This window comes from Sturnira hondurensis, unplaced genomic scaffold (genome assembly GCF_014824575.4).
Source record: "Sturnira hondurensis isolate 20B ecotype Veracruz unplaced genomic scaffold, ASM1482457v3 Scaffold0011378, whole genome shotgun sequence".
In the NCBI taxonomy this organism is placed as follows: Eukaryota; Metazoa; Chordata; class Mammalia; order Chiroptera; family Phyllostomidae; genus Sturnira; species Sturnira hondurensis.
In genome coordinates this window covers 1,247,089-1,273,593 of record NW_028084009.1, presented here as the reverse complement: position 1 = coordinate 1,273,593, position 26,505 = coordinate 1,247,089, and the positions used below count along the sequence as shown (strand labels likewise).

General features: G+C 53.4%; 1 long non-coding RNA gene across 1 annotated transcript; it reads left to right on the top strand.

The window, feature by feature from the left end:
• Positions 1 to 11,820: 11,820 nt before the first annotated feature.
• On the top strand, positions 11,821 to 18,758 carry LOC118996489 (uncharacterized). The gene is made up of 3 exons (XR_005068492.1): positions 11,821 to 11,901; positions 12,422 to 12,509; positions 18,198 to 18,758. It is a non-coding gene; the product is annotated as an uncharacterized LOC118996489 (long non-coding RNA).
• The last annotated feature ends 7,747 nt before the right edge of the window (positions 18,759 to 26,505 follow it).

Sequence of the window (26,505 nt, the reverse complement as noted above, 5' to 3'; positions counted from 1 at the left end):
CCCTGGCTGGGTGACCTTAGACAAGTGACTCTACTTCTCCACGCCCCAGTTTCCTTGTCTGAAAACATGGGATGGTGATACTTCACTCCTGTGGTTATTCTTGCGAAGGCCAAAGGAGTTAACACATAAAAAGTGTCAAAGCCAGCAGAACTCCATAAATGTCGGATGCAGTGTTCCACAAGATGTTTGCTGAGTTGAGGAGGTACACTAATTGTCCCATTTCACAGGTGGGGAAATGGAGACACAGAGAGGTGAAGCAATTCAGCAATGGAGGCGAGCCCATGTCTGTCCAACTCTGAAGGTCGCCTTCAGGAAAAGAAGGAAACTCCAGGAAAGGTCTAGGCCTCAGGACTCCCTGGTGATGGAAGACCAACCACAACTAGAGTCTAGGGTCCTGCTCGGCAGGGAAGCAGGATGGGGAACGACTCCATCACGGCCCACCCGGGGGGACGGCTGTGCCTAGCCAGCCCCCAGTCTTTGCTGAGAAGTCCTTTTCTACCACCCTCAGACTGTGCCATTTGAATGGAGCTACTCCACCCCAAGCCTCCAGGGGGGCAACGTGAGTCCTGTCACAGAACCTGATGGTCACAGAACCTGGTGGTCACAGAACCTAGCCATGGCCCATAGGGTTTGGTTCAGAGGTGGACATACAACCTAACCTAGGCTGACGAGAACCAGTCCTGGGACTTTTATAGGACTAGTTTTTAAAAAGCACCCACTTTTTCTGGGTTGCTGGGCTGATGGCTGTAGCAGTAAAACTAGTAGTAAAATAATAGTTAATACTGTAGCGCATTGGGTATGTTCAGCTGCTTAGTGGTTCACATATATTAATTAACTCAGTCTTCCAGAGGGACATGGAAACTGATGATGTCATTCAAGCACCTGGATGCAGCTATGCCTGAAGCAAGTGCTCCTGGAATTTTCTTTTTTTCTTTCTTTCTTTCTTTTCTTTTTTTTTATTACATGATCCAATAAATTCTCTTTTGCTAAAACTGGTTTGAGTTGGGTTTCTGTCTCTTGGAACCAAGAGAGCCCTGACTAATCCGCCTGCTTTCCGGACACTCACTAAGCTTCTATCTCTCCATCATTCCTGTAGCCACGGTGGCACACCCATTAACTGTGTACACCTGTCACTGACTCACAGGTTTCCATTGAAGCTCTAGGTATCTCCTGCCCATACAGAGGCCACAGGCCTCCCCCTTTCCCATGCACCCCAAGAGGACAGTGGGTGTGCAAGTGTGTGTGCACCCCCTTGTTCCAGGAAGGTGCCCCGTGGGGTTTACTTGGCCCCAAAACAGCCCTCATTATTAGTGTGATGACAGTTAATAGTCCCCGTTCCCATGCCAAGCCAGCTATTTTGCATATGCGGTGATCTCATCTCGCCCAGCCCACAGCCCTGAGAGCCCAGTGAGGCAGCATCGTCATCCGCATCTAAAGATGAAGAAAATGGGGCCCAGAGAAGCAGGGCCTGAGTCACGGGGCTCTGAGAGGCAGGGGTCATGCTCCCTCACTCCAGATCTGGGCCCTCAAGACACAAGGCCCACTGACCCCTGGACATTAGCCTTCAAGGTCAACATGGTTCGTAATATACTCGCTGAATCTGTATGTACGGGAGTGCATGGTGAGGGCAAAAACAAGCCGGTCATTGTGGGCACACGGAACACAGAGTTTATTCTTGTATTATACAATTTATTTGTTTTACAACTGTAAACCTACTTTTGCCCACCCCTGTATATGGTATCTCTATATGTGTGGAGTGTGTGTGTAATAATACATGTGTAGACTCTGGGTGTATAGTATACACATGGAACTTCATGAAGGTAGACTGTGCATGTGTGTGTAGAATCTATGTGTATAGAATATATGTATGTGTGTATATAATAACATGCAGAGTCTGTGTGTACATAGAGTATATACATGCACATATGTGTAGGATCTGTACATACACAGAGTATATGCGTATGTGTAATATGTGTGTAGAGTCCACATGTGTGTGGGTGTATACAAGTACATAATACACATGCAGGGTCTGTATGCGTGTAGAGTATATGTGTACTACACACAGTATGTAGAAAGAATCCAGATGTTTGTAGAGTGTGAGAGCGTGAGTGTGTGTCCTGTGTGCGAGGAATTTCCTGTCTCTCTGGCCAGCAGGTCCGTGTGTAAGGAGAGAAACCAGTGTCCACGTCTTCCCACCTCTGCGACTGCCACCCCGGGCCGGCCTCCATCGCCTCCCTGCTGACCAGTGCGGTGCCTCCTCCCCGGCTTCCCTGTGCCTGCCCACAGTCCCTTCTCTGCCTTGGGCCCGAGCTCCTGTTAGAACGGAGATATGATCAGGGCCTCCTCTGCCCAGAACCTCGTGGCTCCCACCTCACTGGGAGTGAAGCTCGGGTCCTCGTGACAGCCCACATGGCCCTGCCCGCACCCTGCTCCCTCCTCCCGCCCAGCCACGGTGACCTCTCTCATGCCAGGCATTCTCCAGCCTTCAGGTCTTTGCACCAAAGGGCCTCTGCCTCAGATATGACTTCACTCAAGTCTCAGCTGAAATGTCACCTCCCCAGAAGGCCCTCCCTGCCCACTCTGTTGAAAACACTGCCCTGTTCCTTCTAGCCTCCCATGCTGCCTTGCTCTCAAGAGCACCCCCGTCCGGTGTTCTGTGCTGGGCACCCTGCTTTTGGTCTCCTGCCAGTCTCTCCCACTAGAAAGTCAATGCCACCAGCGTAGAGCCCTGTCCCCCCACCAACTAGCAGGTTGCCTGGTGCGTCACAGGCGCTTAGCTCGGCCGTGGCCGACGAGTGAAGGACCATATGCCAGGCACACACGCAGCCAGGAGTCAGCTCAGCCCCTGCCTATCAAACCTCCTCAGGCCACACAGGGTTCACGCTGCCTCCTCTGGTCTTTCCCCACCACCATCTGCAGCCTCCTCTCTGATGTCGCCCCCAGAAAAGGCTCAGCCTTCCTTCTGGGGGCCCCAGGTGTCCCTCCTAACTACCGGGTGCTGCCTGACAGTGGGTGTGTTCCTTCGGGGCCTCGAGGTCAGAGAGTGACATCTCAGCAGGCCTCCCCGCCCAACCTCCTCCTCTGGGGTCACAGGCTTCTGTCTCACCTCTTCACTTCCCGGAGGTAAGGCAGCAAGAAGGCAGGAAGAGGGGGCAGCCCCCACCCTGCCGCGCACACACTCCAGATCCCGGAAACTTCCCTGGCAGACGCAGCGGAAGCTGCCGGGCCCGTGCTGCGGGCGCCGTTCCTGACCCAAACCACAGGCTCCCCCTGCTCTGCTTCCTTCTCGTTTGGGGCTGGAAGTGAACAAACAGAACCTTTCTCTGCTTGCATTTGTTTATTTTTTTAAAGGNCTTCGGGGCCTCGAGGTCAGAGAGTGACATCTCAGCAGGCCTCCCCGCCCAACCTCCTCCTCTGGGGTCACAGGCTTCTGTCTCACCTCTTCACTTCCCGGAGGTAAGGCAGCAAGAAGGCAGGAAGAGGGGGCAGCCCCCACCCTGCCGTGCACACACTCCAGATCCCGGAAACTTCCCTGGCAGACGCAGCGGAAGCTGCTGGGCCCGTGCTGCGGGCGCCGTCGCTGACCCAAACCACAGGCTCCCCCTGCTCTGCTTCCTTCTCATTTGGGGCTGGAAGTGAACAAACAGAACCTTTCTCTGCTTGCATTTGTTTATTTTTTTAAAGGAGCGAAAAGGGAAGTGTTCGGAGCAACCCCCCACTCTGAGGCGGTTCTCTGGGCCCCAGGAGGAAATTGTCATCTGGGGCAGTCCCGCCTGCTCTGTGGGGACAGGGTGTTCCAGGTGGCCGAAGGACCGGACACCGGGGGATGACTTGCTGACCAGGGAGCGGGAAAGCGTGGCCTGTGGTTGACTCGGGCCAACCGTGGAGCTCTGCTAGGCCAGCACTCCGCTGTTTTAACAGCTGTCTTGAGATACAGTCCCCACACCACACAATTCACCCATTTGAAGTGTACAGGTCCATGGCTTTTAGTACATTCAGTAGTGCAAGCATCACCGCGGCCCATTTTACATCCCCTAAATACCCTGCACCCGTGAGAAGTCATTCCCCGCTCCCCCCACCCGCCGGCAGCAGCTGTGGATCTGTGTTCTGTGCTGTAGATTGGCCTCTTCTGGGCATCGGGGCAAATGCAATCTCACATGCGGGGGGCTCTCCTGTCTGACTTCTTCCACCTGACAGTACCTTCAAGGTTCACCCATAAGGCAGCGTGTATCGGGACTTTCGTCCTTTCCATTATTCTGAAAGGGCACTCCCTCGTCTGGGCAGACCACGCTCTGTCAATCAGTTAATCGGGCGACGGACATTTGGGCTTCCCCACTCCGGTTGTCGTGAAGAACGCTGCCACGGACATTCATGTGCGAGCTTTGTGTGGACGTGTTCTCCGCTTTCTTCGGCATCTGCGTAGGCGACTGCCTCCCGCAGTGGCTCCAATCGCGCCCCGTCCACACCCCCGGGTGCCTCTCTCCCTCTTTTTGATCACAGCCATCCTGGAAGGCTGATGCTTTTCTTCAGTCGGAAACAGTCGGGAATATTGGCATCGGGATCTGGATTTCAGTCTTGAGGCTATGGCCTTTAGGGCATGACCAGGGACATTCGCCACTGAAGCCAAGTCCAGGGCCGCCCCTGGGGGTGGCCGCAGTCCCATCCAGCCACCTCCCATGTGGGAAGGATTGGGCTCCTCCACCAGCTCGGCCTGTGCCACTGCTCTGAGCCTCCCTGGTGCCTGCAAAGACAATGTGCCATTGTCATCTGGCCTTTCTGGAACCCTCAGGCTGGCCCAGGAGGTGGACTGCAAATGCGTTTGAACTTGGCGTTCCCCTCTGGAACTCTGTATCCTCACACTGGCCCTGGAACGATGCATTGTCCCTATTTCTGAAAGAGGAAACCGAGGCTTCCAGAGCAGAGGGAACGTGACCTCCACCGGGTTATATGCTGCTAAGGGCCTGGGCTGAGACCTGCCACCAGAGGTCTGACCCCACGGCCCCCTGTCTCCTGTGATATCAGGGACCCCTCAAGGCCCTTTGACCTTTGTCCTCGCATCCTAACACCCTAACTTTGCAGGGGGAGACCTGGGGTTATGCCCTATTTCTGGAAAGACCTATATTTGAGTTAAACAAACAAACAAACTGGGAAGGCCACAGTGTTTCCACGAGAGAATCACATGCGATTCTGCTCTGTGCAGACCCGGGCAGTCTCCGTTCAGGTCCCAGACTGATTGATTGACTGTGTCCTCCGGACCTCGGGTTCCGGGGCGAGGACCTCACCTATTTGCTCACTCCCACATCCCTCATGAAAAGCACCCGCTGACACACAGTATCCACGAAATATCTGTTTGGTGAATGAAGGAAGAGATAACACAAAAGTGATGTTTAACGAAACACAATTGAATTTCTATATCAGACTGCTTGGGTCCAGGGGTGATCCTTCCGTTATTAGCAAGTTACCGTACTCAACCTCTTCGAGCCCCATTTTTCTCATCTGAAAAGTGGGGCCCAGCAGGGGCCCTGCCTCAGAGTCAGCACCCGAAGGCGTCCAGGCGCTGTCAGGACTGGTAGGGATTGTCACGGCCGTCATTTCTGTTTCTCCCGTGACCCGGGCCAGGGGTTTTCAGGGCCAAGGTGAACGGAGGTGCTATCTCAGGGTGACTCAGGGTCTGGGTTGCATCACGGAGGGTTCACAGAAAGGGCCACAGTGTCCCTGAGAAGTGACAAGAAACCAACCGGTCGATGAGTGTGAAGGGAAGTGAGTGAATGGTGGTTAGTGTGTGCTGGAAGATGCACGCTCGCCTGAGTTGCTCAATCTATCCGGTGCCAGTGAGGCCTTCTGATTCCCTGGGAGGAGCCGGGTGCAGGTCCTGGGGGCCAGGAAGGTGCTCGGGGCACCGTGTGGAGGTTCTGCAGAGTGTGGCTGGGGGAGGCAGGGGGCCCCTGGCCCAGGTTGGAAGGCTGGAGGCACTGGAGAGGGTTCTGATGAAGCCCCCCGCCCCCCAGCTGGAGGCCTGGAGCCAAGGACACCGAGGGGGTTTTGGAAGGAGAGGCACATGCTGTTTGAGCCGCTCCTGGCTTAAGGCAGGGTGTCGCTCAGCCTCCAGCCTTCCTGGGACCCTTCTGCTTTCACTTTCAAAGAGAAAAGCACTTTTCCTCACAAGATGAAGACTGTAGCACCTCCCTCACGCCTCTGCACATTCTCAGGTCGCATGATGCTTCTCTTTGCATCTTTTTCCTTTTGCCTGTTTTGGTTGAATCCTTATTTCCATTCAGTCTCAGCCTTCTGAGGCTGTCAGTCTCATTTGGCACCTGCCGCCCACACTGGGTCAGCCTGAGCTCATCCCTCCACCTGTGCAGTAATAATGATGGCAATAATAGCAATAGCTCATGTTTGTTGAGCACTTACTATGTGCCTGGCATTCTGCCTGTTACTTTATAGAAAGAAACTCATTTAATCCTCAAAACTCTATGAAATAGGTGGTCCCACTAGCTTCCCCAGTTCACAGACGGGGAAACCAAGGCCCAGAGAGACAAAGTCTGAACTTTACGGAGGAGTTGGCAGGTCGTCTCCTGGGTGTCCTCCTGCCTGAGCCCTGAGTACACCCTCAGGCCACAGAATTATGCCTGGAAGCCAGACCAGGACCCCGGTGCCTGACCTCCCTGTCAGTGAGAGTGAGTCCCACTGTTTACCCAGCAGGCAGGTAGGAAATGTGAAAGGCAAGTTGGCACAACAACTCTCTGTGGGCCCTGGCACACTGGTCCAGTGCTCTCAGTGGGAAGGAATAAAAACCCAACCCACAGAGGCTTTAAAAATAAGGACATAGCCCTGGCTGGTGTAGCTCAGTGGATTGAACGCAGGCCTGCGAACCACATGATCACGGTTCGATTCCCAGTCAGGGCACATGCCTGGGTTGCAGGCCAGTTCCCAGCAGGGGACTCATGAGAGGCAACCATACATTGATATTTCTCTCCCTCTCTCCTTCCCCTCTAAAAATAAATAAATAAAATCTTTAAAAAATAAGGACACATTATCTTGTCCACTGGAAATTATGTGGAGTCTAGCATTGGCGAATTCAGCAGCTCAGTGATGTCCATAAGGACCCAGGTGCTGGGACTTGGACTCTGCTCTCCCACTGGCTCTCCTCCTTGAGTCTGGGTGGCTGCCACTGCTCCAAACATCGTGATCTCTCCCCAGCAACACTAGACAGAAAAGAACCCGCTTCTTTTCTCCCCTCTACCTAAGAACTTTGACACGTGAACTACTTTCAGTGTTGTCATTGAGAACTCCACAAAATGTTTTAGGAATGCCCTTTTGATTAGAGGGCATTGAACTTGAGATCTATCCTTTAAAACTGTTTCAAGCGTATGCTACAATATTGTTAACTATAACCACAATGCACAGCGGATCTCTAGGACGCATCTTGCGCAACGAAAACTTAATACCTGTTGAGAAGCAACCCCACTGACAGTCACCATTCAAGTCCCTCTTTCTCTGAGTTTCACTGTTTTAGATTCGTTGTATGAGAGGGACCATACAGCATTTGTCCTTGTGTGACTGACTTATTCTGCCGAGCTTAAGGATTCAGCAGTCCCCACTTCCAGATCCCAAAGAACTGAAATCAGCATCTCAAAGGTGCGCGCCCTCCCAGGCCCAGGGCAGCTTTACGCACAGCAGACGAGATGTGGGAACAACCAGAACATCCGTGACAGATGAATAAAGAAAAGGTGGCCTTTACATACTCGGCAATATTATCCAGCCTTAAAAAAGCAAGGAAATCCTGCAGCATGCAAAGGGTAAGAAGTCCCTGTCTCTTTTGAAGAGCAAGGGCAAAGTTCCCAGATTTCCCAGCAGGTATCATTGGCCAGAATTGCATTCCATGGACAGCCTAAACCAACCACTGGCAAAGGGGAAGGGGCCACTGTGATTGGCTTGAAACGGTTGGGACCCACCCCTCAGAGCTTGACTGAAGCCTCCCTGTATGGGATGGTGTCTATGGGATGGTGTGGGGTGGGAGGGGTGGGTGTGCAGGAGAGCGCCTGAGCACCACCCTATTCCATGGGAATAGGAAGTGGGAGGAATGGTTGCAACGAGGAATAGCTCGTAATTGCATTATTGCTGTCAACCTCTGGATCCTCTGAACTGCCTCTGATGCTGCGCTTTTGACCGGATTCTCCCCCTTCCTCACAAATCCTGTAAGCTCACCCTGTTCCTCCAATAAATTCCCTTCCTGCTTAAGCTGGCCAGATCAGAGGGGCCTAAATGATCACACACAGCCCTGTATCGCCTCATTATCACTGCCGGCATTTATCAAGCACCTGCTGTGGGATAGGCCCTGTGCAAGACATTTTCCCTACACCAGGGGGTCTCGGCCAAGGTGATTTGTCCCACGAGACACGCATGGCAATGTCTGATGGTAACTGTGGCTGTCACAACCCAGGGCAGAGGTCTACTTGCACCTAGTAGGTAAAGAAGAGAGGGACGTGGCTAAACCGTCCCACCAAGCACAGGACAGTCCTGGCAACAGAGAACAATCTGGCCCCAGTGCAAGCAGCAGGGAGGCTGAGAAACTGTCTCCCAGCCAAGTCTGGAGGGAGGAACCCTCATGAGGGTGCTTCACAGGGACATTCCGGTCCTGAACGGCCTTCGTGTCCAGGTGGAAAAGCCTTGCTATAGACTTACCTAGGAGAGAATGGCCCAGAAGCATCCTGTGTGCGCAGGCCCATGCTGCGCCGCCATGGGGCAGAAGTCCAGCCTTGCCCTCAGGAGTCTGAGCCTATTTTCGCTGTCTAGGTTATTCTACTTACCTCCCGCCTTCAAGGCAGCCAGAGTGGCGATCATACTTGGATTACCCATGAGTAAGGAGAGAGGCAAACACAGCCCCATGGGTAGACACACCCATGAGTAGTATACCCATAAAGTAGTGCCTGGTGAGAAAACTTCACATAGGGCCATGGGGGGATGGCAAGAGGTATATTCAGGGAGAGGTCGTTAATTGTCAGGAATTCTAGTAGCGGTAAGCAATGGAAACCCAACCCAGACTGGGTTTTAAAAGAGAGGATGAGAGAAAAATGGATTGGCTAATGTAACTAAGAATTTCAGGGCTGTGTCTGCTTCAGAGGCAGCTGTGTCCAGGAGCACCGATGAGGTTTTTAGGCCTTGGGCTGCCTCCCCCTCTCAGTTCTGCTTTTCCCTGTGGGGGTGGTTTTGCAGGCAGCCTTTGCTCTTACAGGGACACAGTAGCTACAGCTGCTCCAGGCTGACATCCCACTAGCTCAGCCACCTCAAGGCGATAACATCCTCTATTCCACACACAGAACTGACTTCTTTTGGCTTTGGTTGGAACTATGCCCATCCCCAAGCGATGTGACTAGGGGTCTGGAAAGTTCTAATCGGCCATGCCTGGTCCAGGAGTCTACCCCTGGGGACAGGGTCAGCTCACTTGATCCCCAGGGACCAAGGGGCCAGTGACACCCCAGGGAAAATCAGAATATATTCTCCAGGAGGGTGGATGGGCAATGGTTGGCCCAGGGCACAGCAAATACAGCGCCTTCCACGGTTCACCCACCGAATGTAACAGGGACCTGTTCTGAGCCTGGCGTCAAGCCCAGAAATGAACCTGGCACCTTTCTGCCCTTGGGGGTGGGGGAGGTTATAAATAAGTGTAATTCAAAGCACTGTGAGAGATGTCCTGGGAGAAAGAAACAAACAAAAGGCTACAGACTTTGGTGACAAGGCTCTAAACTCATCCCTGGGGTAGGGTGAGAAAGGGCAGCTGCTGGCAGGAGTGGCTTGGAGGCTGAGGTGGGAAGGGACGGGGAGTGTTTCTGAGGAGCCGAGGGATCATGTGCTCGGATGGCCACATGGGAATCAAGGCTGCAGGGGTCAAGGAGATGGCGCAGGGCTGGACAAACATGGACAAGGTGTTGGGACTTTATCCAGGTGGCAGTGGGGAACCACCGATGGTTCTGGAGCAAAGCAGAGACAGGATCTAGAGCTGTGCTTTCTGAAGATGAAACAACAGGTGTGGGAAAAGGGCTGGAACAGGGAGAGGCTGGGGGGGGGGGTGATTATGGGGCAGCTGTCGCAGTTGTCCTGGGGCAGGTACTGGGTATCTGAACCAGGTCGAGGCAGCCGGGAGGTGGCAGGTGGCAGCTTTCTTTGTTCACTGGCCTCTAAAACCCCTTGACCCACTGCACCCTGAGCTGAGCACAGCTTCCACCCCCGGATCTGCTCTCCCCCGCCCCCATACCCCCGTGAAAGAAAACGGTCTCACCAGCCTCCCAGTTATGTGACCAGAAACCCCAGAATTGTCCTGGACTCCGCTCTCTCCCCACAGCCCCCACAGCACACTCGGCACATAGCACCGTGGCTCCCACTTTCCAAATACACCCTAAATGCCCGTGCTCCCCACCTCTGTGCCCACAGGACCAGGTCCCTCCTTCCTGGCCCCCAGCCCCGCATGCTCTCAACAAAGCAGCCAGAGGGCTCCTCCAAAGGGACGCGGGCTCTTTTGTGACGTGAATTAAAAAGCAGTTCCCGCACTGTCCCGCTCAAAGCCCTCCCAAGGGTCTTCCTCACATCCCGAAGGAAGTCCCACATTCCCTGCCCTGGATGCCCTGCGGATCTGGGCCTTGACCCCGTCGTCCTCACCTTCCCCACCGGCTCACTCAGCTCCAGCTCCACTGGCCTCCTCACCCTAGGCCAGGCCTTTTCCTACTCAAGGCCTTTTCATTGTCCCTGGGGGCCAAGGCACATAGTAGGTGCTCAATAAAGTGGACTGAATGGACCCCTGGGAGACAGAGGCCTGAACCCTGGCAGCAAGGCAAGGAGAGGGTAGTGGTCCTGTGGGCAGAATCCAAGGTTACCCAGTTACACTGAACAAAGCCCTCGGCCCCAGCTGGTTCCTGAGGAAGGGGCCAGGGCCACCCCTACCCCACCCCCACGTCTGCCGAGCAGCCCTGGCGTCTGCTGCACGTCCTGGCCGGGGCTGGGAGTCAGGAGCAAAGGAGGAAGGAAGCAAGAGGACAGAGGAGGCTTGTTCCTCGCTGGAGCCCAGGCCTCTCTCCAGCTCCCGCCCGGCCCTCCTGGGGAAGTCGGGGACACAGGGTGCAGAGGGGAGCCCAGAGTGATGACTAGGCAGCAGGGGCCAGACCCAGGGGCCATGGGAGAGGTCACTGCACACAGCAACCAGCGAGGCTCTGAGACCTAAGCCTCTCCTCTCGTTCTTTCCTAGAAAGACTGAAAGGTCGCATAGCTGCCTTCTTGACAAGCACACTGGACTTCGCCAACACGCATGTGCCCAACGGCTCCCCATGCCCTGGGCGGGAAATTTCTGTCGGAACTGGCAGTGAGACTTGTCCTCCCGCTAGAGGGTCCTGTCTGCTGCTGCCAACAGGGGGACAGGGATCCTGGACAGTGTGGGTGGTCAGGGGGCAGCTGAGTCACTGACCCTTTGTAGGGGCACAAAACCACCAGGACTAGCCTGTCTTCAAACCACGGAGACCAAAGATGGAAGACAAGGGCTGAGCCAATCTAGAAGTGGAGAACAACAGGCAGAAAAAGAAATGGGGCCTCCACTGCCCACGCAGTTGACTGGGCTTCGGTGCTTCCAATCACCCGGCCCCAAGCCCAGGCCCCAGTTCACAATGTAACTAAGGCCACGTCCCGCCTACCTAGCTGCAGGCTGAGCGCCAGCATCTTACCTGTGTTACCAGGGGTGGCTCGGTCAACAACAATTCACGGTGGAGTACTGATGATGTGCAGGGCTCTCTTCTAGACACTGGCTGTGAGCAAAACACCCCAGACGTCTGCTTTCATGGAAGTGACACTCCGGGGCTGCAGCAAATAAATGTAACAGGCAGTGTGTTAGAAGGTGATAAGTGTTTTTGGAGAAAGGTAAAGCAGGGAAGGAATCCTATTGTGGGAAGGATTATCAGTGGTATAATATAATTGAGAGTTGCTATCATCACCCCTATTTTGCAGGTGAGGAGATTAGGGCACAGAGAACCAAGCAACTTGCCCAAGGTCACGCAGCTATTAGGTGGCAGGGACAGGATTTGAACCCACGCCCTCTGGCTCCAAATTCCTAATTGCTGAGAGGAGGACAGCAGGTCCTCTGTCTTTAGCACAGCCCCCCACTGTCACAGCCTTGGGACAGGAAGGGACTTGGGGAGGGGCAGGCAGCCAAGGTGAGGAGGATGAGAGTTGGCTTTGGCACTGAACCAGCTCCAAAACTTCTAGCCTTGGAAGGCAGGTCTCCTCCTTAGGCCTCAGTTTCCACCTCTGCAAAATGGGGAGCTGCAATTTCTGCCCAGGGTGGGGCACCCCGAGGTCATGGCCACAGGACTGCTCCTTGAAACGGGCCATGGAAGCATCCCAATGGCTGCCATGACTGCTGTCCGCTTTCCATCTGCAGCCGGACCTGGTCCGTCCCTGATGTCCCGGCCCTCCAACGACTCCATTTCACTCAGGATGAAGCTTCAGCTCCACGCCCTGGCCTGCAGGTGACCCTCGGCAGCCTCTGCCCACGCTCACTCAGCTGCGGCCACCCTGGCCTCCTGGCTGCCCCTGCACACCCCCCGGCTTGGGCCCGACTCAGGCTTCCACACTTGCCGTCCCCTCTGCCGGAAACCCCTTCCTTCACCCATGGAAGCCAGTCTGCTCACTGTCCCCTCAGTGTCGAGACCCCCCCATGACAGGCCTCAACAGTGACGTGTGCAGCTGAGGGCCTGCTCACACAGCACACTGGAGCAGGCAGCCCAAGGCACGTGGAGCTGGAGATACACGCGATACTCCAGGGAGACACACTCAGGCAGACAGTAGATGCTGAAAGCCTCAAGCCTGCTCAGACACCACTGCGGTGTGCAGCGCATGCATGGGCACACTCAGAGACAGTGTCAGACGCTCACCTCAACACTCTCACACACATGCACACGTGCACACACACGCATACCTGCCTCCCTCAGGCGCCCGGAACAGGACTGTGCCAAGTGTCCTGGGAAGGGGACCGCCTGCAGCCAGCGGTGGTGGGAAGGTGTCCCGGAGAACAATGTCCCCCCCCACCACCACCACCTGCGCAGACACAAGGGGCCATTGTTAGCCTGGCGTACGCCACAGGGCAGCCTCTCAACAGGCTCTTCTGGCTGCTGTGCCTGTGTGTGGGGGCGGGAGGCTGGCAGCTCCCCAAGCCCACCTGCTCCCACCCACCTACCCTGGGACCCTTCCTCCTCCAGAGCCTCCTGCCTGGTCCTGCAGACCCCGAGGGGCTTAACCCCCCTGGCCCACCTTCCCTCCTTGACGCCCCACCCCCCAGGCTGATGAACTCTTCTCAAGGGGCAGCCTGGGATGACAAGGTGGTCAAAAACGTGGAATGCAGATCCTAATACACATGCTCTGTGACTTTGGGCAAGTTACTTCACCTCTCTGAGCCTCAGTGACCTCATCTGTAAAATGGGATCACGCTACCAGCCTTTACAGGGTTAGTGGGATGGTAAACTGAGTCACAGAACACAAAAGGCCAAGGCAGTGGGTGAAACCTCAAGGTGCTAGAGGCCTGGGCTCCATGGCCAAGGCTGCTCCTTCCTCACCACAAGGCCTTGGGAAACTGATGTCCACTCCCTGCACCTCAGTCTTTTCACCGTGTGAGCGGGGGTCATCACTGTCCCTTTCTCCAAGAGGTCTCCAACTCATGAAACCCTTACACATAGCTCCGGGTGCGTGCGGCACACAGTAGGCGCTCAGTCCATGCTGGCCCTGATCATCATCTTACACCGACCAGGGCTTGTTCATTCATTTAGCCCTTCTTTGCATTCATCTGACCAGCGTTTTCTGCATGCCTACTATGTGCTGTGACTGGTGCTGACGTCTCACCCTGAAGTTGCTCTGTCCTGCTGAGACACAGTGGACCCCTGATTGGTGCTGGTTGACCAACTGAATAACAGAAGGCTATTTGGTGCTTGTGACCATTTCAGGCGCCCCAAGAGCACCAGCGCGGAGTGGTCAGGGGTCCTGGGCCGGCTCCTTTCAGGGGCTTGCAACATCAGGCCAGGGCCCTTCGTCAAGTGGGATAGGTGGTCAACCTTGCTGACCCTGTTAGCAAGGTTGTGGTGAGGACAGAGCAGGGCGGGGAGAGGTCCTTCCAGGACCCGCTCCTCCTCACCCTCAGGCATCTGCTCTCTCCCCCAGGCAGCCTGCACCCCCTTCCCCCCACCCCCACTGACACAGCCACCCTCTGATTCATTTCATCAGAAAACTCTCAGCCCCAGCTGACTTCAGGTGGCGGATTTAATGGCTTGTCTGGTTTGTTGCCTCCTCCTAAACTGGGGGTTCTTGACCTTGGCCCTGCGGACACTCGGGGCCAGACCAGTGCCTGTGGTGAAGGGCTGCCCTGTGCCCTGTAGGGTTAGTCCAGCAGCAGCCCCTACCCACTAGATGCCACTAGTGCCTCCTCCCCCACCTGGCTGTGACATCACACATGCCTCCAAACACTGCCAAATGTCCCTGGGGGACCACATAGTATTCGGCTGAGAGCAGCTGGCTGCCCCTAATGAGCACGAGGAGGGCAGAGATCCTTATCTGCTCGGTTTCCTGCTGCGTGCCCCCGTGCGCGCTGACAGCATGCAACGCATATTTGCCGGATGAATCTTGGACGGTGAATCGCAGGGACACTTGCTGTTCCCCTCTTCTGGAATGCTCTTCCACCCTGGCTCCGGTAAATTCCTGCTCACACGTCAAGACCTTGAGAGGCCACGGTGGGGGGGGGGGGGCACGCGCGCTGAGCAGGGACTGGGGGAAAGAGGAGAGGATCTCCCCTGTGTCACCTGAAAGGGGCACCCGTGGCCCCCTCCAGCCTCCTATGCCCTGCGGGAATGTGAGCCAGTATAGCCAGATCTTCCCATTTTTCAAGGAAGCCAGAGAAAGACACTTTATGTGAAATCTCCTGGTATTTCAAGTGTTGGCAACTGATTCACATTAAAACAAAAACCAAAAAAAAAACCTTCAAGAGCCAAATCCAACAAACCCCTGGCCTGGATTTGGCCTGGGGGTGGCGGTTGGCAGGGTCTGCTCTAGCAGGTTTAGTGGGTAGTGTCCCCTCTGAGGGCGATAACGTGTTAGAAGACAGTTCCGCCTGGCGTCTCGCACCCTCCTTGCTGTGGCAGTGTGGGAGGCGGCGGCGCACAGCGGAAGCAGCTCTGGTGGGCAGGGGCAAACCCCAGCTCTGGGCAAGGCTCCAGGCGCCTGCTCAGCCAACCCTATACCGACTATAGGCCCGGCCCAACCCAGAGTCGGGGTGGGGACGCAGGGGGAGGGTCTCCTCCCCAGACTGCGAAAGGTGAGTCTGTGGCTCCAGAGTCCCCACACGTCAGGCCCAGGCGAGACCAGCCCTCATGCCAACGCCGTTCGCCCAGGCTTCTGGCCTCTCTAAGAAGTAAGAGCAGGGAAACCAAGGCAGGGCTGGGCCTCATGGTCTCTAGGGCAGGCTAGGAGGAGCCAGGACTCGGACTTTTCTGGAAAGTCCCTCTTCTTCAGAACTGGTTGGGCGCCAGGGAGAGAAGACACCCAGGGTCTCCCAGTCTCTGAGGCTCTGGCCTCATCCAGCAGCTCCTCAGGCCTCTGCCCTTCCTGGGACAGAACTTTCCAGAAACAGAAGTTGGAAAAGCCCCTCTCTGGGAACCCTGGGCCCCTGTGCTGGGAACTGTGGGACAGGGCGTGAACCCTGGTCTCGAGGCTCAACACTGGCTGGAGACCCTTGAAGTCAGAGCCTGCTTCCCCTGCTACTTATAGACCCCTCAAAGGTCTGAAGGGCCCCCCAACCAGTTCCTCCAGCCAGGCCCAGGTGACATCAGACCCTGCCACCATCAGCCAGGAGGCTGAGAGTCCCACAGACCAGACTGCAAAGCCTCACCTCACCGTATGCACCTGGGCTCTCTGGCCCTGGTTTTGCACCTGTACAAGGTGCCCTCCTGTTGCAGAAAGTCAACTGGCATGTGGCCATGGCTGGTGCTGGGAAGGGGGAACAGACAGTCCCATTTAGTGACCACGAGCTCTGTGCCGGTACTGAGCCATCTTCATCCTCACCATGCAACCCTTCCCTTGCTCACTCAGCAAACTGTTGGTGGCACCTACTCTGTGCCGGGCTCTGAAGACATCATGGAGAGCAACACAGAACCGAGCTCGACCCCTTTGGAACTAAGAGTCCAGAGGGTGGGGAGCAATCAACTTCCAAAATCATAATGTCAAGTAGTGGGGGTGGAGGGCAGGGTAAGGGGACAAGGGTAATATGAACAATTCAAAAGAGGGGGTCAGAGCAGGACTCCCGAGGACGTTTAAATGGAACCGGAAGAGGGTGAAGGAGGGTATCTGGGGGAAAATGTGCTGCAGGCAGAGGAAACAGCAAGTGCAGAGGCCCCGAGGCAGAAGAGAGAGAAACCAGGAGGTAAGGTTGTGAAGGGGGCCGAGGGCAGACAACGAAAGCCTGGATAGGCAGCAGGTTGGACTTTGTTTTTTCTGCCAAGGGAGGTGGGAGCCCTGTGAGGATTTTGAACAGGAGGGCCATGACCTAACTTCCTACTATTACCCCCATTTTAAACAGGAGGGAACTGAGCACCAGAGAGGTACAGTCACTTGCTTAGGGTCACACAGCCATTGAATGACAGAAGTGGAATGGGAAGCCATATCCGTGAGACTGCAAAGCTAGACTCTTCAATTCCTCGACTGCCTCTGGTTCTGGCATGAGGCAGGGGGACCGGAACAGGAGGGGCCGCAAGGGGACTCTCAGGGATGCTCTTAGCAGCTTCATGCCTCTGCCCGACATGTCACATCAGAGGGTCTGACATTCCCACAGACCCTCAGCCACCCCTACAGCTGCCAGGGCCTGGGTGAGCTCCACTCCCCGTGCAGCCCAGATTTTCAGTGACAGATGAAAGGGGCCCTTCAGAGGACCCTAGCACTAACGGAAGGTGACAGGCAAGAGTCTGGGGTCTCGGGGGCAGCTGTGTCTCTGTCTCTAATTTACAGAGTGGCCACAGCAAGTCCCTGTCCTCCAAAGTCATGCTGGCTTCAAGGATTGTCACTTTCTTTTTCTTGTAAAAGAGAAACTGTCAGCTCTTCAGTTTCAGTCTGAGCCCGCCAAGGTCTTTCCAGTAACTGAGGGGCGAGGGGCCGGGCCACAGCTCGGAGGTTGCCTGTGCAGGCTTTGGGGACAGTGGTTGATGCCACCTGGCTCCCCTTGCATCACCACCCTCTCCGCACTCCTCCCGCCTCTACAAAGCTTGCGGTATTTGGTTTCCCTTAGACACCAAATGCGAAACTCTCGTGGAGGTAATGCAGAAGGGAGTGGTGACAATCGCTGAACTGTGGTTGAATGAAGGTCTTCTTGGGCGCCTGTGTGCGAGGGTGGTGAACTTCTGATACTAAAAGCAGAATTGCTTTTCAGTAAATGCGATTACTCAAAAGGAGGCCGTCACCACCACTGCCACCTCAAGCCTCTTTTAACGGCCACGACTTGGGCTGTCAGGCCCAAGGCAGGAGGGGCATTTTTCTGGGACTCCCAGTGATCATACCGGGCCCCCAGGGGGAAGCTCCGGCTGTCCCGGCTGACCCTGACCTGCTGAAGCTCGAGTTCAAATACCCACAGCCTGCCTAGGCACCGTATCTCAAGCTACCAGCCGTTGGCAGACTCCGCACTGAAGTCTGCAAGTTGGAATGGTCTTGGCTGGGCCGAGCTGGAGCTGAGGGTGGGGTTGGGGGCGCACGGGAGAGCAGTCAGTTGACTGGGTTTTTTGAGAACTTTTGTCCATCTTGGCAACTTGTCTCTCTTAATCCCTGCTTCCTCTTCTCTAAAATGGAAGGGGGCATGACGATCCTCCAATGTAAAGAGCTAAGCATAGTAATTGGCCATAGGAGATGCTTAATAAACGGTCAAGTTGTCGTGAAGAGCGAAAATGACACTGGATTTAACGCAGACAGACGAGGGATCGGATCTCAGCGCCACCGTCCACTGGTTGCATGACCGTGCACAAGTCTGTTCCCCTCTCTGAGCTTCAGTTTCCCCTGTAGAAAGCAGGGATTATAATGATACTAATTATGCAAGATTGTTGGGAGAATTCAGTGAGCTGGAGCATGTACCTCACAGGCACACAGGAGGTATGCAATTAGCATGAATGCTACTCCTTCTCTGTATTGTCTTACAGGGGCGAGCTAACCCCTGGGCTCTGACCCACCCGAGCAGCCCAGCCCATTGCAACGGCTGCGTTCTTCCCTCGTGAAAAACATCCTGAAAGTATGTTCCAGGGTCCAGAGGGCAGACGAGCCCCAACCAGGCCAACCTTGACGGAGCCCATTCACTACACAGTCCTCTGTGAGCAGTCGCCCCTCCCAAAAGCCCCACAGGATGGCCGGTCACCATCCCAACCTGGAGCTCTCAGAGGACACCTCACCAGGCCCCTTCGTCCACCTGCCGCAGTTACTCAAGTGAGTGCCGGGCTTGTGGAAACTGAGGTGCAGGGAGGTGAAAGGTCTGGTCGGCTGAGATTTGAACCCAGGCCGTGCCATCGTCAAGCCACACACTTAACTTCTGCACTATTTCGGCGCTTGAGATTCTGACGGTGCCTCCGTGTTACCAAAGGTACAATCACATTCAGATGTACAAAACAATTGTATTCGTATTCTTTACCCATTTTCTTATTTTGAGATTATTATAAATTCACAAATGTTGGAAGGAATAAACAGAGAGATCCCGTGTATCCTCCCCCAGTCCTCCCCTCCCCNCCCCCCCCCCCCCCCCCCCCCCCCCCCCCCCCCCCCGGACAATATCGTCTTGCAAAACTACAGTACAGTGTCACCCACCACGGGAACTTTGACACTGACCCAGCCCAGACACAGACTGTTCCCATCACTGCCAGGATCCCTCCTGTTGCCCTTTCCTAGCCAAACCCCTTTCTTGCCTCCGACTCTGCCCCTGACCCCTGGCAACCACCAATCTGTTCCCCATCTCTATAACTGTCAGAGTGTAAGAATGTTATATAAACGGAATTATATGGGATTGACTTTTTCACTCGGCATAATTCCCTAACGATTCATCCAAATGGTTGCGTGTGTCTGTATCTGGTTCCTTTTAACCACTGAGCAGCATTCCACAGTGCGTGCGGGCTGCGTTTCCTCACTCCCGGTTTAAGGGCATCTGAGGCGCTCCTAGGTTTTGCCTGTCATGACTCAAGCTGCTACGAGCGCTTGTGTACAGGTTTTTGTGTGAACAGAAGTTTCCGTTTCTACGTCCAGGAGTGTAATTCTGGGTCATATGGTAGTTTTTAAGAAATTGCCCAACTGTTTTCCAGGACATTGTAGCATTTGACATTCCCACTTGGAATGTATGAGTGATTGGTTTCCCCAGGCCTCGCCAGCGCTTCGAGCGCCCAGAGTTGCTTTTGGTTTGAGTCACTCTGATAGGTGTGCGGTACTGTGTCCCTGTGCTTGTCATGCGCATTCCCCTGACGGCGACTGACAGCGAACACCTTTTGGTCTTTTTGTGTGTTTACTCGCATCTGAGCGTTCTCTCCAGTGAAATGTCTGTTCTGGCCTTTTTCTCCTATTCTACGTGGATTTTTTTTTAATCGCTGAGTTTGGGGAATTCGTGATACATCCTAGATACTAACCCTTTGTCAGATATGCTGTTTGTAAAGATTTCCTCCCAGTCTGTAGCTTGTCTTTCCCTCCTGCATTAGGGCCTTTCATAAGCAACAGGTTTTAATTGTGATGAGGCACAACTTGTCCACTTTTCCCTTTAGGAATCTCGCCTTTGGGGCAGTCTCATCATTGTTTACCTAGCCTCAGATCACAAAAAGATCGATAAGATATTTGTGGAAACGTTTTATCGTTTTATATTTCACATTTAAGTCGATGATTCATTCGGAGCTGATTTTTAGGTAAGATGTGAGGTGGTTCTTTTTCTTTCTTTCTTTCTTTCTCTTTCTTTCTTTTCTTTCTCTCTCTCTTTCTCCCCTCCCTCCCTCTCTCTCTCTCTCTTTCCTATCAATGTCCAATTGCTTCAGCGCGATGTGTTGGAAAGGTCATCCTTCTTCCACTGAACTGCCTTTCGCCTTATCAAAACCAGGGGGAGCACATCTGTGTGGGTCTGTTTCTGGGTGTCCTGTTCTAGCTCATTGATTCCTGTCCGTCCCTGTCTCGGTCACCATGTAGCAAATCTTACTGTTGGATAGAACGGTTCCTCCTGCCCTGTAGAAAGCTGTATGCCATATTTGCTTCACCGTTAAGTGGGGTGGGGAAGCTCCGTTCCTCGACTTGTCCAGTTAAACAGAGAAAAACCGAGGCACAAACAGCCAAGGGCTCAGCAAAGTCACACCGACCTCTGTCCTGTGGAGCTGCAGACTAGGAGCTGCCCCGCCAGGCGACGACCCAATCGCCTTTGCGTCCGGGTGGCACACGTGACCAGCTCTGGAATGGGGGGGCGTAGGTACGCATGCGTGCCACTCGGGGCGCACAGGCACCTGTCCATCCCTCCCAGCTGTACCGTGACACCCAGGGCGGCGTTGGAAGCCAAGCGCCGAAGGCGGCAGAACCCCCACGGCCAGGATACTCGAGCGGCTACGGAGAGCCGAGCTCCTCCTCCTCCCTGTGGCCATCCCGACGACCAGAAGTGCCTGCATGTATAAACGAAATGTTTACATACAAACACGTCGTGAGAGTAAAAATAAAAAGTGCGACTTAGAAGAGATCCATCCACATACAGCAGAAACTGTTTCCTCTACCCCCGGCATACGCACAGTTCGGCAAGCACAGGGTCTAATCCCCGTGTCAGATGTGCGTCCACACTCCTTCTACGACTAGAAACACAGAGGCCCAGAGAGGGAAGGGATTTGCCCAGGGTCACACATTACACCCAGAGTTGAACCCAAGTAATTCCACTGGTTAAGTATAACTCAGTTCCACGAACCTTTGATTCCTTCTCTTAAAGAACAGGCGAGTCTGAGCGTGTGCCTCCTGAGACTCCAAATGGACGATTATGAAGACAAATCATAGTTAATAATTCCTTACGAGGCAGGTCAGAGAGCTTCCGGGGCAGGGTGGCGCCTCAGAGCGCTGTTTTTGGAGAGAAGTAATTTTGAGACTTCCCGCCTTTCATGGGGAAGGGGGGTGGGGGGGGAGGCAATTTAAAATAAGCCTAATAAAACTTGGTTCATGCCACTGTGGCCCATGGAAAGAGGCACTCACCTCCAGAAGCCACTCACTCAGCCTTTGTGATGTGGGGTTTGTCTGTGTGCTGAGGTTAAAGGAAAAAAAAAAAAAGACCAGGAGGGATTTATGGAGAAAAATAACATCAACAACAATAATCCCTTATGGAACTGAGTGGGTCAATTCCTTGCGGTTGCTGAGCTGAGTGGGTCAAAAGGCGTCAGAAATAGCAACTTTGGAAGAGGGAGGAGGGAGGCAGCCAGGCGCCCTGGTGCCAGACTCAGAGACCCCAGTGCAAGCCTGCTATGCCAGGAAACAGCTGGGAGTCCTTAGCCATTGACTTCACCACCCGGTGCCTCAGTTTCCCCACCTGTGGAATAGGGATTATAATAGTACCTACCACCTAGGGCTGTTTGAAACGATCATCTCCAAAAAATAAAGACAAACAAACAACAAACGAAAAGACAAACAAAAACAACAACCAGTCTCTCCAGAAAGACTCTGGCATCCACCCAGGTATGAATCCTATGCCTTGGCCATCATGCCCCACCTCGCCTGGCTCCCCTGTGGACCACAGGGGTCCCGGTGCCCAGCTTGACAGGTTAAGCCTCAAAGTTAAGTTGCAACAAAGTGAAGTTGCTGACTTGCCAGCAACTTCCCACCCTGAGCTGTAGTGGGGCCAAGCAAAGGAGGGAAAACAAAGGCTTTTGTTTGCCCAGCCTCAGAGGAGGGTGAGAAAGAGCGACTCATCCTGTGGAAGCCCCCAGAGCCCTCTGCTGAGGCTCAGAGCCAGAGGAGGCAAGTCAGGACACCCAAGTGGGAGACCCAGAGCCCAGGGGTGGGAAGCGATGCTGGAGCAATGCTCACTTACCCGCTCATCCACCCATTACCCACCCATCCATCTGTTCATCCGTCATCCATCCATCCATTCCACAAGCACACCTTAAGTAGGATATGGGGCCAAGCCCAAGGTTGGACACGGAAAACAGCTGCAAATGAAGTCCCTGTCCTCAAGGAGTTGATGTTTTAGCCAAGGAGATGGGACAATAAACAACTATATAGACATTTAATATAATGACAGAGGCTGAGAGGCACTCGGCAGAAAAATAAATCAAGAGAGGAAGAGTGAACGAAGGGCTACTTACTGTCAGGGGAGAGGTCAGGCAAGAAAGAAGTGATGGGCCAGATTGGGTCGGGGAAGGGCAGATGCAAAGGCCTCGAGGCAGGCTGGAGATTGACATGTTGGAGCAACAGCCTAGAAAGCAGTCATGCCATCGCAAAGGGAGGGAAGCAGGTGGAGGGGCATCAGAGGGTTCAGCTGGAAGGGGTCTGGGAGCAGGGAGTCCAGGTCCAGCTCTGGTTCTGCTTAGTTAGGAGATGGTTCTTTTCCCTCTCCAGACCTCAGAGTTCCCATCTGCACCATGAAGGTCTAGATGGGGCTGTCCTTTCCCATCTGGGGCTCTGTCACTTTTTAAAAGTAGCCTTGCTCTTCCTTTGGGATCTAGAAGAACAGGGTCTAGACTGCAAAGCTGAAGATACAGACTCTGGAGTCAAGGCATTGCATCTCCTTGAGCCTCAGTGTTCTCGGCCATAGAATGGGGATAATAATACTCCCTCTTTCCAGGAGTTGATGGGACGGATGTAGGGAAAGTGTCTATTCCTAGCACCCTCTCTGGCTGCTGTTGCATTATAATTAGGTGACTATCGATAGTGACTGTCAATTCTGCTGACCCTCAGACTCAGAGGTGAAGAGTATGAAGCCTTCAGACGCCCCTCTGCGAGACTGCGGGCCTTGGCTGGCACAGCCTTGGGGGCCGGGTCCACAACGCTGGGTTCTCATCACAAGAGGATTATGGGAGAGGAGCCTCAGTACAGCCCTTCACGCAGCTCACAGGCCTCCGCCCTGGTTGGGCAGCTCCGCAGCAGCCAGCACGAAGTTCCTCCGGGGGCAGGGAGCGGAGGTTCCCAGCCACCTTTACCATGTCCGGTGCTCCGGCCCTGAGCTGTCCTTCTCCCTCTCTGGGCCTCGGTCTCCAAGTCAGAGCATTGCTTGGGTTCTTAATCTACCTCATCTGATCTGCTCCTTCCTTAGGGCCTTTGCACACGCTGAGTCAGCCACCTGGTATGTTCTTTTCTGAAGCCAGCTCCTTCTCTGCCTGCAGGACTCAGCTCAAATGTCACCTCAGAAACGCCATCCCTGACCATCCAATCCAATATAACCCCATTCATTCTTTGTCTCAACACCTGGTTACTTATCTTCAGAACAGTCCTTAAAACTCTCCGAAATCATCTTTGTCAACTTCTTCATTGCCTGACCACGCCAGGAGGAAGTCTGCTCCTCGAGGGCAGGGAACACCTATCCTACCTTATCCCATCCCCAGCAACTAGCACATAGCAGATGCTCAGTAAATACCTGATAAAATGAATAATGAGGGCGTAATGATTCTTTCATTTTTCTTTTAATAGTTTTCCCACTTCAAAATGAATTTTAATACATAACTAACACATTACGATACTCTTTAAAATGTTCTTTACTGCGAAGCTTCCAGTTAAAATTCCCTATGAGCTTGACCCTGGACACTCCCCAAGGTGGCCATGTAACGGATTTGGCTTGTGTCCTTCCTGACTTATTTCTGCGCACTTACATAGAAATGCATCTCACTGTTGTACTGTGTGTGCGGGCATGTGTTTCATGTGTGTTTACATAAATGCTGGATCAGATAGGGCTCAGCATTGCAAATGACATAAACAACACTGAGAAATTGGGATGGTTGGCCCTGACTGGCGTGGCTCAGTGGATTGAGTGCCGGCCTGAGAACCAAAGGGTTGCTGGTTTGATTCCCAGTCAGGGCACATGCCTGGGTTGTGGGCCAGGTCCCCAGTTGGGGGCACACGACAGGTAACCACACATTGATGTTTTTCTTCCTCTCCTTCTCCCTCTCTTTCTCTAAAAATAAATAAATAAAATCTTACAACAAAGAAAGTGGGATGGTTAAACTTTCATGTCAACTTAGCAAGGCTACAGTGTGCATGGTGGAGCACTAGTCTAAGCATTGCCATGAAGGTGGATGTGGTGAGCACCCTACTCTGCTGACTTTAAACATAGGGAATTACCCTTGATAATGAGGGTGGCCCTCATCCAATCCATTGAAGGCCTTAAGGGCAAAAACAGGTTTCTGGAGAAGTTCTGCCCCAAGATTGTAACATAGAAATCCTGCCTGCGTTTGCAGCCCGCTGGCCTGCCTACAGATTTCAGACCTGCCGGCCTCCACAGTTGCATAAGCCAATTCTTAAAAATGTAAACATATAAATAAATCTTATAGATTTTGTCTTTCTGGAGAACCTTGGCTGATACGGCAATTTAAACACACGAGTGACCTATTAAAAGTACTTTAGGAAAAGAAGGACAATAAATCCAACAGACAAAAAAAAAATACAAGGATTTGAGAGGCATTTCACAAAAGGACACACCAAATGACCAATAAGCATGCAAAGGTCTCCACATCCCTGATCGTCAGTGCAAGTTAAAACCACCACGGCATACCACTATGCACCCACTAGGACGGCTAACCCGGAAAAGGTGGAAAGGTCCCAGAGCTGACGAGGCGGTCCAGAAGAAACTCCCACACGTGGCCGGTAGGAATGCAAAGTGAGGCAGGCGCTTTAAAAAACTGGCAAACAGTAATAAAGTGAGACATGCATTGACCGTGCCATCCAGCAGTCGGTCTCTCCTTGAGAGTAATGCAGACAGATGTCCACTAAAAGGCATGCGTAAGAACGCTCTTAGCAGCCCTGCTTCATAAACAGCTCCTCTGATGAGAAAGTACCCAGATGCCCATCAGTAGGAGAGGGAATGAATGGACTGAGGCAGATTCAGACAGGGGCATATGGCCCAGCAATGAGGACAAATGACTTGCAACCTCATAGATGGTTCTCAAAGACCTTAACATTCAGAGAAAGGGGCCAGACGCAAACACAAACGGATCAATTCCATTTCTGTAGAGTAGTAGAAATAGACAGATCGCTCTTGGTTGCCCTTGGGGGAGTTGTGACTGGGAGAGGACACAAACCTCCTGGGGTGCCGGAAAGTTCTGTGTGTTGACGTGAGGCTGGTTCCATAGAGGGCTCACTCATGAATATGCATCGAGTTATCATTGGTGACCTGTGCATTTCCCTGTCTGTATGCTGCACTTGAGTGAAAAGGTCAAATTGAAAAAGGTGGCTCCGTTGGTTGGAGCATCATCTCTTACACCAGAGGGCTGCAGGTTTGATCCCTGGTCAGGACACAGGCCTAGGTTTGCAGGTTTAATTCCTAGTCTGGGCATGTACAGGAGGCAACCAATCAATGTTTCTCTCTCTCTCCCTCTCTCTCCCCCTCCCTGTCTCTCTAAAATCAATAAAGACATATCCTTGGGTGAGGATTTAAAAAGAAGGTGAGGGGGACTTGGGGAGCTTGGGAAAGTTGGAGAACCGGATTTCAAGATCAGTAGGGACAGTGCCCCAGATCATAACACAGGGCTAGGTCAGGTAAGACATCTCTGCTGTCACTGGACTGGCCCTGCTTCCAAGTCCGGGTAGGCGTGTCTGATTGGTGGAGCCCAAATCATGTGACCAACCATTAGCAGCAAGGGAGGCTGGAAAGAGTGAGTATCCAGCAGGTTCAGTGTCTGTGGTGGAGGTGGGCAGGTCCTGCCTCAAAAGAAGGGGAGACCTCAGACCCCTGCAGGAAACATTTAGCCCTTCCCCCATGGGTGGATGTTTAGGCTGTTCCCAATGACCACCTTTGCACATACTCCTTGTGCCTGGTGCTTCTCCAAGGGAGACACCAAACAAAGGAATTGTTGAGTTCTAGAAAATATGCATTTCCAGTTTTACTGGGTACTGTAAAATTGTCTTTCTGAGACACTGCTCCAACGGTGGCGATTTCCCCCCAGGTCTTCTGAACCCTATACATCATCAATCTCTTATTGGAGTCAACCTGAGGAGTGGAAAATGTTGTCTAATCATTTTTTAAATTTGCATTTGCCTGATTACCAGCAAGATTTAGACATCTTGTATGTTTGCTGTATGTATTTCATTTTCTGTAAATTGTTCCCATCCACTAACCCATTATTTTGGTGGGTTGGGGTTTTCTCTTGTTGTTCTACAGGGGTGTTTATATGTTATGGAAATAAATCATTTGGCTACATTTCTGTTGCCAATGTTTTGCCCAGGTTGTCATTTGTCTTTTAACTTCAGAGTGACCCTGTACTGTTCCTTCAGAGACTGGGAGACAGACATTGAGGGGAAATGGGTGGGGAGTAAGAGGAA